We start from the raw sequence: 14,005 nt of genomic DNA, 5'->3' as shown, positions 1-14,005 counted from the left end.
AGAAAGTTAAGAATGCTGTGCACAGAATACATTAAAAAGAAAAGGAGGACGGGTGTGACGTGTGTGTGTGTGTGTGTGTGTGTGTGTGTTGGGGGAGGATAGTTAAAAGGGTGGGAGTGGGCTACCACACAGAAATGTGCTGCATCATTAAGTGGGATTTGGAAGAGAATGGAGAAGGGAATTCATCAAGAGAACACTGACCAAAGGCTTGTAGGTGAGCTTCTGTCTAGGTGTGACATTTTCTCAGCTTCCCTGATAGCTCAGCTGGTAAAGAATCTGCCTGCAATGCAGGAGACCCTGGTTCAACTCCTGGTTGGGGAGATCCACTGGAGAAGGGATAGGCTACCCACTCCAGTATTCTTGGGCTTCCCTTGTGGCTCAGCTGGTAAAGAATCTGCCTGCAATGCAGGAGACCTGGGTTTGATCCCTGGGTTGGGAAGATCTGCTGGAGAGGAGAACGGCTACCCACTCCAGTATTCTGGCCTAGAGAATTCCATGGACTGTATAGTCCATGGGGTCCCAAAGAAAGGACACTACTGAGTGACTTTCACTTCACAAGTTATATTTAATACAGACCTATGAGCTTATTAAACATTTTTGTGTCCACAACTAGTTAAATCTCAGATTAATCAGAAATTAGAGTTCATAGATGAAATACAAACTATGTAAACATTGAAATTTTGTTCTCATTACTTTGCCCATTTCTATTGTAACATTGAAAGTATTTTCTGTGATTATATGATTTTTGGAGTTGCGTAGACCTACCTAGTAAGGATACTGACTTTGTTTAAAAGAAGGCATTTATATTTGGAGCATGTTGTTCAGTGTATGCAAAAAAGACCAGAAGAAGCTAAACATCCCCAGTATTAGAACTGGACCAATCTCTTTCTCTTAGTGTGTCCTTTTCAAACTCACTAATTTAAGATGATAAAGTGATCTTTCTTTAGTATTTACACTGTTTCTAATGCCATAGTACCTGGTTCACTCTAAAACTTTGGATTTGTAGTTATTACTTTCTTATCTATCGTATCACCTTTGTGGAAGGTGCTGCTGCTGCTAAGTCGCTTCAGTCGTGAGGGGAAAATTATAAAATCCAAATGTTTCTCAGATGTTTCCAAGATGAGGTTTTAGTTTGACAACTTTTACCTCTTTGTTGTTTTGATAGCTCAGTTAATACTCACACCGTGCATTTCAATGAAGAACTGAAGGAAAGGAAGGCAGCCCATTTAAATAGCCCTTCCGGAGAAGGGCTTTGTTTGTCTGTTTGTCCTGAAGGGCCCTTGGATCCACCGATCGTCTATAGCTCGGTGCTGTCTCTAACTCTGATTTTTATTGTGCACCCCTTCTGAGAATCCTTCTTGTCCAGATTTGAAAGCAACCAGCTCCACTGTGGACGTTCTTGAAGAAGTGAAGAAACTGGCCGCGGTCTTCAGGGTGACCCACCTGTGGAATGAAGCACAGCAGGTGAGGTAGCTCGGTTCTCTGGTTTGGGCTGGATTGTGACGAAGGTGCAGCAGCTGTGCTGAGAATGGAGGAGGGTGGCTTCCACCCATGAACGCAAGCGGTCAGACATTCAGGAGGTGCACAGCTTTCATTTCAGACCCAGAGGTAGCATGTTGAGCACCATGTTGAAAGTGCCTGAGCGCCTTACGTTTACAGGCATGAACTAAGTCCTTTCCTTTCTCAGAATGTAACTTTTGTCAAGTTGCAAGGAGTAGTAATTATAAGAAATAATGCAGATTTCCACACCAAAAAAACCCCAAAACCTACTTATCAAAAAGGTTAAGTAGCTATTGCTATAAATGTTGAAGCAGCAGTTGCAGTTGTTATTGTATTACTTAAATATCTTCAGCAGAATTTCATCTCTTGAGAATGGCTGCTGCTGTATTCTGCATATGAACCCAAGTATATGGTGAGAGAACCTTCTGCTTTCCAGGAGTTACACTTTGAGAAGTACCTGTTTTACACCCATACATCACGTAAGGAGAGCCTCTTTGCTTCTTCAAGTCCATTGCTCCTTATGTTCTCTGTCCAACGAGTAAATGGCCTGAGTACCAGATGAATAGGCAGACTTTCTGTCTTTGCTAAATGCAGGGTGGTGAGAACGTCTTAGAAGTTTATCTGAAGCTTATCCTAATACTGGTGAGTTGGTTTTTTATGTGATGGTGGTGTTGTGCTTCTCATACTTTTTTCCGTGTTCATGTCCTGAGAAGATCAATCTCTCTACATGCCTTGATCCTTCTATGTTGCACACTGTGGCACACAGGTTGGGGAATTGTCTTTTAAATACACTGTTTTTTTTTTTTTTAAACTTCCTTTCTTTCATTAAATGTACATTGAGCTTGTGCTCTATACCAGTTGCCTTGCTGTTTCAGGACTGAAGATTTAATTTATGTCTAGCTTCAGTCTGGTTTTGAGCTGGAGGACACCTCAGGCATCCTTAATTCTCACCTCACCTTAATTCTTCAGATGTCAGTCAGACCCAGAGAAGGTAAGGTTCTCTAAAGTTCTTCTGCTGCCGTGAGATGTGGCACTTGAACTCAGTCCTCCTCACTCTTGAAATCTGCCCTTTGCTCTCATTCAGGTACTAAAACTCACACTGCATTAACTTTCGTAACCTGTGTCCTTTTGTGTGATCAGATTTTATGATTCTTGCAGGATGTGGGTATTTAGAAGTCGAATACGGGTAAGAGCATTTTTTTATTTTATTGTGCACTCATTAATTTACATTCTTGTGGATAATTTTAACCACTAAAATATGGTCACAATAGAAAATTTGTAAAGTTCAAAAAGTAACAAGTTAAAAATTACTCAGCTCTTTCCTGAAGAAGATCACCTTTTTTCCCCTCTGATACTTTTCTTCTTGAAGTTACGATTATATATCTCATCTTCATAAAGATTTTAAACATTCAGATTTTAAAAGTTTGGTTTTTTTTCTTGATAAAGCTGTTTTACTTTCTGGTTTTGTTCATGAGCATTGGAAAACATTTTTTAACAGGCGTTAAATAATCCATTTTGATTTTAGTTTAAGGGACGTGAAAGCTGTTATTTGGTTTTGATTGTATTGATTGTTACTGACATGTCAGGGAGGTTTATAAAAATCAGGGATTCTGTGTGGTTTCCCATTACAACTCCCATTACAACCTCATTCTTCCAGGTTTTCATAGAGACTGAAGACCAACTGAAGGATAGAAACTGGGGCAATATCTCCAAGTCTCAGTGTGGGGAGGTGCTAAATGCCTGCTTGCCACTATTTAAGGTGCTCAATTTGGTTGCACACTTCAACTAAGCAACAGGGGCCTGGATGGGAAGTAGGGAGATGTGTGAAGCTACTTTTTCTCCCTCTATACAGGGACACACAGATTCCCTAGCATACTGATAAGTCAGCTGCTTCTGTCCTTTCTTTCTTTAGAAGAAGGCAGTGCTCCCTTTGTGAATAGGGGCTCGGAAGAGAGGAGGATGATGAACTCGGTTGTGGGTGAGTAATTTTTCCTTCTTCCATGAGTCTCTGATTGCAGGGATCTTCTTTTCTGCAAGGGTCTGGGTATATACTGACTCCCTATTGCATGTGCTGGGAGAAATAGCTGATAGAAGAAGAGCACTCGTCGAAGGATGGAGGAGGCTGAAAAATGCTTGTTAGAGTGCACCTGGATGCTGCCGTGACGTCAGAGGCGGACCCTAAATGGCTCTCCAGCAAGTACGACAGCCTTTTTTCACCCCTTTCTTAACAATGAGATGTAGATTGGGCTTGTTCTCTATTCAAGCATCCTTATGAGTAAATGTCTATTTTTATGGTAGAGCTGCACTTTAAAAATAGCTCCAATCAGTGCGACTCTTTTCCCCCATATGTTAAAAAGTTATATATGAGTTAAAATATCTCAGATTGCTTAAATTCTTCCAGACACAAGGCACTTTTCCTTTTTTCTTTTCTTGTGGGGAGAAGTGGAGGGTGACAGGGGAGGATGAAATACAAAGTAAGGACTTTCTTTCTGGGCCTCCTCAACCCTGTGTTTGTTCTTTGAGACTTTTTCAACCAGTCACGAGGCTTTTAAACCAGGATTTGGGATTTCTGACTGTTAAAAAATTCATTAATATTTGGCGGGTTACAGTCTTCTTCCTGGAGCGATTGTTTATTTTTGTTGCTGAGAGCAATTAGCTAGAACAGTCACAGTTGCAGCTGTTAGATACTCCAGGCTCCAGCAGAGATCACAAAAAGCTCTCTGCACATTTAGAGTCTGCATTTGAATTGTTTTTAATGGATGATTCTTCTAGAGTATACTCTGCTAGCAAATTCGATTGGGTGATCCTAAGCCAAGTCAAATTACAATGGGATCCTGAACCTGCTGTGTTGATTAGAGTCACCTAGGCCCCTTGCTTTGTAGAAGCCTGAGTAACTGTGGCTGCTGCTTGTGGCAGGAACCTGTCCCATTCCTGTCTCTCTGTATCTTTATCGTGCAAACCTTGGTATGGCTTGTCCCCAAATGCTGTGCCCAAAACACAGTGTTTTCTCAGGAATTTGTCCTGGGGTGTTTATTCCTTGTTTGTTGCTCTTAACTTGTTGAGGCTTTTGTGAGATAATCTGCCTGTGCGAATGTGAGCAGAAGAGTCATGAGTATAATCTGGTGCCCATTGACATAACATCTTTAGGAAAGACTAGCTTCTTAGAAAATCTTGGCTCCAGTTAAATGCCTTACACTTCAGAAACAGCAACCCAAATGAAGGGATTGTTTCTCTATTTTTATGTCTGTACTTTTGCCTTTGCATATGCTTTTGATGGAAAAGTCTTTATGTGTGTCCATATTTAATAGCCATACAGCTTTAAGGTTCACACTATGTTTTTTTAATATGCATATCAGTCATGTGTGAGGCAGGGAATGCTGTGTTTCGTCAGTTTATGGAAGAATAGATAGTCTCACAGGTGGGTGGGTAGCCAGCAACCTGCTTGGTTTTCTGTACCCTGGCCATTTACTTTGCGTAAATAAAAAATATGTGTTTTGCATATTTCACTGCTCATGTACTGAGCTAAAGCAGGTTGATGCACTTAGCTTTATCTGAAAGGCTGCTGGAGAATTGCTCTAATAAGTTCAGGGCTGGAGTGAGAACTCAGTAAAGCAGGGTAGAATCAGGATGATGTTATTTCATCTTTATTTCGGGGAAATTATTTGGGAATCTTGGAGAGGCTTGATAATCGCATTACAAGTAGGGATCCAAAATGTACAGTGAAAGTTTGTTTCCTGCTAGCTAGCATAAATTAAATTAGCAGTCATTACATTTTGATGAGATTTAGTTACTTATACGAAGATATTTTTAAAACAGCCTTTCAAATGGCAGTTGATTGACCAGATGGCAGTTTGCTTGATTAGCCAGCTTGGATCTATTACTAAGTCAGGTAGGTTGTTTTTCTTTAATCATGCCCCCTTCCAATAAAAATTTTTATATACTTAGATATGAACACTCCTGAGATCTCTGTATGCAGGTCAAGAAGCAACAGTTAGAACTGGACATGGAACAACAGACTGGTTCCAAATCGGGAAAGAAGTACATCAAGGCTGTATATTGTCACCCTGCTTATTTAACTTATATGCAGAGTACATCATGAGAAGTGCTGGGCTGGATGAAGCACAGGCTGGAATCAACATTGCTGGGAAAAATCCCAATAACCTCAGATATGCAGATGACACCACTGTTATGGCAGAAAGCGAAGAAGAACTAAGAACCTCTTGATGAAAGTGAAAGAGGAGAGTGGAAAAGTTGGCTTAAAACTCAACATTCAGAAAATTAAGATCTTGACATCTGGTCCCATCACTTCATGGCAAATAGATGGGGAAACAATGGAAACAGTGACAGACTTTATTTTGGGGGGCTCCAAAATCACTGCAGATGGTGGCTGCAGCCATGAAATTAAAAGACGCTTGATCTTTGGAATAAAAGTTATGACCAACCTACACGGCATATTAAAAAGCAGAGACATTACTTTGCTAACAAAGGTCTGTCTAGTCATAGTGATGGTTTTCCCAGTGGTCATGTACGGATGTGAGACTTGGACTGTAAAGAAAGCTGAGCACCGAAGAATTGATGCTTTTGAACTGTGGTGTTGGAGAAGACTCTTGAGAGTCCTTTGGACTGCAAGGAGATCCAACTAGTCCATCCTAAAGGAAATCGGTCCTAAATAGTCATTGGAAGGACTGATGCTGAAGCTGAAACTCCAATACTTTGGCCACCTGATGCGAAGAACTGACTCATTGGAAAAGACCCTGATGCTGGGAAAGATTGAAGGTGGGAGGAGAAGGATATGACAGAGGATGAGATGGTTGGATGGCATCACTGACTTGGACATGAGTTTGAATAAGCTTCAGGAGTTGGTAATTGAAAGAGAAGCCTGGTGTGCTACAGTCCATGGGGTCACAGAGTCGGCCACGACTGAGCGACTGAACTGAACACTGGTGAATAAAAGTTCAGTAATTTTAATGAAATTTTAATGTAAATATTTTATCTCTCTCACAGCTTAAATGATACTATGGTCTCCTGAAATACCATGATTTGAATTGAACACAAAAAAATTGCAAGCAGAATGCAAGACTCTCTTCTCTCTTCCGTTCCGAAGATTACATAATTACATTGATATGAATTACTGATGGTTTTCTTGTTTCTTCAAACTTTTAAGAATAACTCATGTTTTTAATGGGCTTTCCAGGTGACTGAGTGGTTAAGAATCTTACCTGCCAGTGCAGGAGATGCAGGTTCGATGAGGAAATGGCAGCCCACTCCAGTATTCTTGCCTAGGAAATCCTATAGACAAGGGAACCTGGAGGGCTACAGTCCCTGTGGTCGCAGAATCAGACAAGACTCGCATGCACGCGCACAATGTTTTTAAATGTTGGAAACCTTGGTAGTATCTACTAGGACACCACAAACATTAGCATTAACTCTTAAGTATGTTTGAAAGCAGTGTGGCAACATCATCTTGGATAAATTAATTAAGGACTCAAGAGTGATGCAGATCAATGAGAAGGATGTGAAAACGCAAGGATAAATGATTTGGCCAGAACATGTGAGTGGAGCAGGAAGGGCATCTCTGTGATGCTTTCGTTTCCATCACAGTAAATGGAAGCCTGGGGTGAGGTTGCTGATAAATCATTGAGAACCCCATTAGGAAGATATATGCACAGAACTTTGGATAGTGATCCTGAGATTTTGAAGACTGGCGGCTCTATTAGCCTCAAAGTATAAACCATCAGAAACACAAAAATAGTTTGTGTTTCACAGTTCTTCTCTAACTTAGGTATGCATGATACTCCCCTTTGAAGCTTATTAATACAGATGCTTGAGGCTCACCTCAGATGCTGATTCAGGGGGTCTAGAGCAAGTCCCAGATAAGCTTCAAAATAGAGGAGGGTCTTCAGCCAAGGTAAAGACGTTCTGGCCTAGTGTGTACCGGAATGAGCTGTCGAGAGTATAGGAATTCCAAGTGTTCTTACTCTGCCTATTCTTCCTTCTGTGATGCATTCTCTTTGCTTTTCAGGAAGCCCTTGGTTGGCTATTCCTAGCCCAATTTTCACCTAGAAAACTGAGATTTTGGGTCAAGCAATATGCTATGTGTAGTATATCAGTAACATCAGAGGAGAGGTGCGCTAAGGATCCCTGCTTTACAGAAGCATAAAGTGGAACTTAAAGAGGTTGAGCACCTTGTCCGAGAACCTCAGCTGGACAGTTGTTGAGCAGCTGCAGCTGTTGAGCACCTTGTCCGAGAACCTCAGCTGTAAATCCCTGCTTTACAGAAGCATAAAGTGGAACTTAAAGAGGTTGAGCACCTTGTCCGAGAACCTCAGCTGGACAGTTGTTGAGCAGCTGCAGCTGTTGAGCACCTTGTCCGAGAACCTCAGCTGTAAATCCCTGCTTTACAGAAGCATAAAGTGGAACTTAAAGAGGTTGAGCACCTTGTCCGAGAACCTCAGCTGGACAGTTGTTGAGCAGCTGCAGCTGTTGAGCACCTTGTCCGAGAACCTCAGCTGTAAATCCCTGCTTTACAGAAGCATAAAGTGGAACTTAAAGAGGTTGAGCACCTTGTCCGAGAACCTCAGCTGGACAGTTGTTGAGCTGGAGCTGCAGCTCCCTGTCTGCCTTCAGAGCTGTGGTCTGAACGACACAGTGTCCCGCAGTGGTTATCAGTGGGCAGCCATGGTGGAAATACTTGATTTTACTCTAATATGAGCCAGTTTAGTTTAACTGCTACAAGTACATCCCCTCGTGGAAAAGAGTCTAGCTGTTTGTTGTTGTTGTATGTGGAGTTTATAATGTAAAGATACGTTGGCTTTGTGTTTTAGCTCACTTTTTAGACTGGGAAATTCCTTAGGGTAGGATCTTTCTGTGATTCAGCTTGGTGTTTCATTTCCCATATGTCCACCATGGTGCCTTGTACTTGCATCGTGAGTGCTCAAAGGGTTGTGGAATACATAAAATGGAAAAATGAAGTTTGAGGAGCTGTTACCTACTCAGAATTCAGGCTGGTGTGAGACCTGGTGTATTCTTACATTTATTTTCTCCTTTGGAAAATTAGTACTGATACTATTCCATGTTTCTTGAACATTTCAGGTGTGTTTTCTTGTTTTGCCGATGAGTCAAGGTTGAAAATACAACAAATTGTAAAATGATGATCCCAGGAAAAGTATGGAAAAGGAATTACTGTGCTCTGGGAGAAAGTGAAAGTCTGTACACCAGGGATTTTTGCTATACATTCTGGTTTCTCTTCTCCTTGGTTAAAAATGTCTTCTAGGTGAATGTGAAGAATATGATCAATTAATTTCTTTTGTCGTGGACAGTGCTTAAGCTGGTCCCATGTCTGAATAGTGTAGAAGACAGAAATATAAAGGAAAGTTGAAATGTCTTTGGTTCTGTTGCTCAGGAGTCCAAGGTGACCCAGTATTTTGTGTACATTTTAAAATAAAAGATATCACAGCTCTTCATTTATTTATATATTTATTTTTGGCCATACCGCATGGCATATAGGATCTTACTTCCCTCACCAGGAATCAAATCTGTACCCCCTGCATTGGAAGCTTGGAGTCTTAACCACTGGACAGCCAGGAAAGCTCCTCTTTCATTTTTTTAAGAGAGATATTACAGTGTTAATAGGAAGAAAGTAGCTATAACTTTTGGATTTACTCTGAGAGGTACAGTGTCCTCTGCTTAAAGTTTATAGCTTGACTAATGCCATCTCTTGAGCAAATCCAAAACTTTCTTAGTGAAAGTCATATAAGAGTATCAGAATGTTAAGTATAGTGTATTAGTTCAGGATTCTGTATCTGAATGCCATAGGCTGGAGGCTTATAAACAAAAGAAATTTCCCATCGTTGTAGAGGCTGGATGTGTGAGATCAGGGGGGTCGTATGGCAAGGCTCTGGTGAAGGTTCTCCTCCAGGTTACAGACTGCCAGCTTGTCACTCTGACCTCACAGGGTGGAACTAGCACGTCAGCTGTCTGGCCACTCCAGTATTCTTGGCTGGAGAATCCCATGGGCGGAGGAGCCTGGTAAGCTACAGTCCATAGGTTCACACAAAGTCAGACACGACTGAAGTGACTTAGCACGCATAAAGTGATTTGCTTCTGCTAATCTCAAGCGATTAGATTTTAATATATGAATTTTTGTGGGGAGACATTCAGTACACAACATTTAGTGTGGAGTTCTAAGGTATATTTGGGTAGACATCTCTCTAATTCACCCTGTGACTCTCATCATATAAAACTCTTCTTGTTGTGATGATTGTCTTCTGTTGACCCAGTCGTAAGGCTGGGCATGTCAATGAGTTAATTGTTCATTTTCACAATGCTGCTGAAAAAATACATATTATTTCCATTTTACAGAGAGGAAAATCTGAGACTTGGAGAGACCTCTGATGGAATAAAAATGTTTCAACTTCTTTCATCATCGCTAAGTAAAATGGAAAAGAGAGTTCTCCATTTCCAGGTAGGTTGATGATAAATGATATATTTGGTAACTAAAGCATGGTCAGGGGAAACATTTGGGGACTGGAACTCAGGTTACTCTCTTTGTATCTTGTACATGCACCTCTGAGAGAGCAGAAGTTTTGTAGGCTTTAGTGGAACCTAGTTCACATTAAATCTTTATTTTTCTGATTTAAGAGACAAGAGAGCATTTGTTCTTTTGGAAGTAAGATACTCATTTGTCTTATTGCTTTCTTATCTCAGTGACAGTTGCGACCATTTCTGTTTTTACTGTTTCCTATTGGTCATGCATGTTACTGTCCCTGTAAGAAATATGTAAGTCTGTGGATTAGTTGTTATAAGTGCCTTCATTTGGCAGGTGAGAAAGTCGGGTAAAGGAGAAGCAATTGACTTGATTAATGTACATTCTCTGTGTAATTAGAACTGCAAACCGTCAGGTACCAGGCTGTGGTTTAGAAACGGAGCAGTGTCATGTGAAGTGGTACCTGGAAACACATTTGGCAGTAGCACTCACTGTCTAGACTGACGTGCATACAAATGGAAGGTTTGGGCTATGCTAAAATACAATGCACAATATTTCAGGGAGTGGTCCTCTTACCTCCCATTATTACCTCTTCTTGTTCAACATCATGCTGTCCTGGTTCCCTGAATAGGTGGCCAATGTTATTAGCGCAATACACAGAATAAGAATACTGGACTCTGTTCTCTAAGATCTTGCTCTTCCAGTGTTAATATATATGGTCATTGACAGCTCCTGGGAATGGTTAGAATGCAGACTTGGTGTATTTTCAACCCCCAACCTGCTCAACTGTCATCTGTATTTTAGCAGAATTCATGGGTTGATCCAAGTGCATTTTAAAGGTTAAGATGCAGTGCTCTAAGTCAGTTTCTCAAACCTGAACATGCTGAAGATTGACCTGAGAGCTTACTAAAACACAGATTCTTGAGCCCACAGATTAACTTGGTAGGTTTGGGGTGCACACACTGAAAATCGTTCTGTCCTTGGACACTTGCAGCATTGCTTGGATGATTCCTGGTGCTAGCACGTTCCAGGTATTATTATCATTTGGGTGGTTGAACTCAGTGACCGTAAGATACTGCACAACCAATTGTAGGAACTTTTACCAAGGGCGGAAGATAGATTCACACCAGTGCCACATTTATTTATTGAAAAGTTACCCTGCAGAGGACTAAGGTTGATGGAAAACTGTTCTGTGGCCACTAGGAGAAGGGAAAATCTATTTCTCTATATAAAGATAAATAGAACAAGAGAATAATGTCCAAATAGTTTCCAGTAAACCATTTATTGGGTTGACCAGAAGCACTGCCCTCTTTGTCCATCAAAGAGGAAATCTTGCATTCCTCAGCTTTTCTAAGAGTCCACTTCCTTCTAAAAATTCTGATTGATTCCCTTGCCAAGTATAGCAAACACAGATCAGATGGGAGTAGCTGACATGGCCATCCTGCCTCCCCTTTTATATTGATCTAGGGAAGTTCTTGTGAAGCTAAGGGCTGGCCTCCTACTACTTTGCTTTAAGGCATTTTTTATGTTTTTCCCTTGAGAGAAAGGTACCTTTGAGGACTAAACAATTCTTGATCCAAGGAGTCAGAAAATTCTGAACCCTACCCACCCTTGTACGTCACCTAATCTTCAGGGAAGCAGATACTGGATCCATTTTTCTCTTTTTTACTGAAGTATGATTGATTTACAATGTTGTGTTTCTGGTGTACAGCAAGATGATTCAGTTATACACATGTATTTAGATATTTTTTTCAGATTCTTTTCCATTTTTTTATTGCAAGATAATGAAGTATTCTTAGAGCTTTAGTATACTCTTGTGTCATGAAATTTTGAAACAGCAGATGCACTGGAAAATTCACACACATCCCGAAAGTATATTTTTCTTGAGAACTTTTTACTCTGCAGCATTTAAACAATTTTTGTCTTCTGTAGTTGACATTAAGTATTTGATGTGTCTTCAGGAAAAAAAAGTTGCTTCACTGTCTGTGGCAGGTGTGATATTCAGCAAAGTGCATATGTTTGAAAGTAAAGCTTTGGGTATGTGAGGTTTTATCCATTTGCCCTTAGTTTTTAACTGATTCCTTTAATTATACTAAGTTACTTATTCATAGATACATAAAGAAACTATTAAAGGGGGAAATTCCTATATGACAGATGTCAGGATTTTAAAACCCTGTAAGTTTCTTTTGGTTCAACTTTCTTTGCTTTTGAAACAGTAAGAGTTGAAAACATTGGATGGATATTTTCTAGGAAATGCATACTAGGAATAAATGAATTTAGCATTCATTTTGGACATGGCATGTATATTTACTTACTATATTACATCATATATATCATATATATGAAGATATATTTCTCATATGCATTATATATATATATATATATGAAGTCTACTAAGTCACTTCGGTCATGTCTGACTCTGTGACCCTATGGACTGTAGCCCACCAGGCTCCTCTGTCCATGGGATTCTCCAAGCAACAGAACTGAAGTGGGTTGCCATTTCCTTCTCCAGGGGATATATATAATATATATACTATATATATGAGATACATCTCATATCAAAGCTGATAAATAAGCATAGATGTTTTATTTGCGACCTCAGGATTAGAAGGAGAAACCAGTGTTTAATGGAGTAGCCACTGTCAGCCTAGCACTGTGTAACGCACCTCACAGTTTTGCCGAGTTGTGTGTTCTTACAGCTGAGGAACCAGAGGCTTAAATCAGTTACCAGATTTATTTGCAGAGCTGAGATTTACATTTGATTTTGAATGTGAACTCTGGAGCCCATTCTCAACATGTGCCTTACTTTATTGAAAGCTGGGTAAAAGAGATTTGATTCCATGCAGGCATTATAAACAAATCTAATGTCTAAACCTAAGGATTTCAAAGTTTTAAGTATGTGTTTTAATTTGATTCTCAGTGTGTTGTGATGTAGATGGCGCAGGTGCTAATTGCTCATTTACAGGTAGTGGGGGCGGGGGTGGATGGATAAGGATTTGAAACTCAGAGGTTGAAGGATTTGCTGAATAGAGCAAGGCTAGTGAATGGCAGAGCCTTTAATCAGACCCTCCTGTTGACTCAAGACCTTTCTTGAGTCACCTCATGTGCTTTCTCACTCCTGTCCTCCCTGTTTGCTAAAAGTATATTTCAAAGAGGCTGGAGGAGTTGTTAAAGCAGAGTGTCTCAGGATTATAACATCTCATGAAAAGGCTTGTGAAACACTGCTTTCCTTCCATGCCCTCCCCATCCCAGCATCCTTTGTAAATGGATTCTAGCAGGAAGCTATGTGCTGCCCAGAATCAGCTGAATGAAATGCATTAGTAGTTGGGATCTGTTTTAATTGTATTTAATACTCATGTTGTAAGAGCCTAATTTTCTTAGGAGAAAGTTTTTCAATGTCCTAAACAATCCAGTGATTGATGACACATACCATAAAAGTTTGTGATCTTTTGGCTTCTGTTCATATCACTAGTTTTTATTTGTAAGACAAGGAGCTTTTACTCACTGTAGGAACATTTTTAGCCTCTTTGCTTCTTGGGAGACATTTGGGGTTTGAAGGTAGTGCCCAATGTGAACATTTGGGACTCTGGTTGGGAACGTGGCAGGGGTGGGTTTTAATTCCTGTGGGGTGACTTCCCTTTCACTCTGACCTGTCAGGTCCGTGTTCTGGCTCTAACTAGTCACGTTTGGGGGTCTGGTCTTTCTCTCTGGTGAACCCCAGTTTAGGAAGTGACTTGTCGACCCTGCCCCAGGAGCCTGCCTGAGAGGTTTGGCAGACCCTCCTGTTCTACGGTGAATCCCTCAGGCTTGTGCGGGATGACAGATGGTCGAAGGAAACTCAGAGCCACCCCTCTACGTAATGATGAGAAGGGACCAGCCTCCTGATAAGTGGAAATCAGAACCCACGCACCTTTTAATTCTGGTAAATGGGACATTGAAACAGACACAAAGGGAAGAGGGGAGGAAGACCTTTCATAAGTTACCAGTTTGTCTGTGTCTGTACTTCTTGCACGTACTGGT

General features: G+C 40.7%; 1 non-coding gene across 1 annotated transcript; it reads left to right on the top strand.

The window, feature by feature from the left end:
* The first annotated feature begins 249 nt into the window (after positions 1 to 249).
* On the top strand, positions 250 to 321 carry TRNAC-GCA. Its single transcript has one exon. It is a non-coding gene; the product is annotated as a tRNA-Cys (tRNA).
* Positions 322 to 14,005: the final 13,684 nt, after the last annotated feature.

The sequence above is a fragment of the Bison bison genome, unplaced genomic scaffold (genome assembly GCF_000754665.1).
Source record: "Bison bison bison isolate TAMUID 2011002044 unplaced genomic scaffold, Bison_UMD1.0 scf7180017864326, whole genome shotgun sequence".
NCBI classification, from domain to species: domain Eukaryota; kingdom Metazoa; phylum Chordata; class Mammalia; order Artiodactyla; family Bovidae; genus Bison; species Bison bison.
The sequence above is the reverse complement of the archived record's forward strand: the minus strand, read 5'-3'. Positions and strand labels throughout refer to the sequence as shown.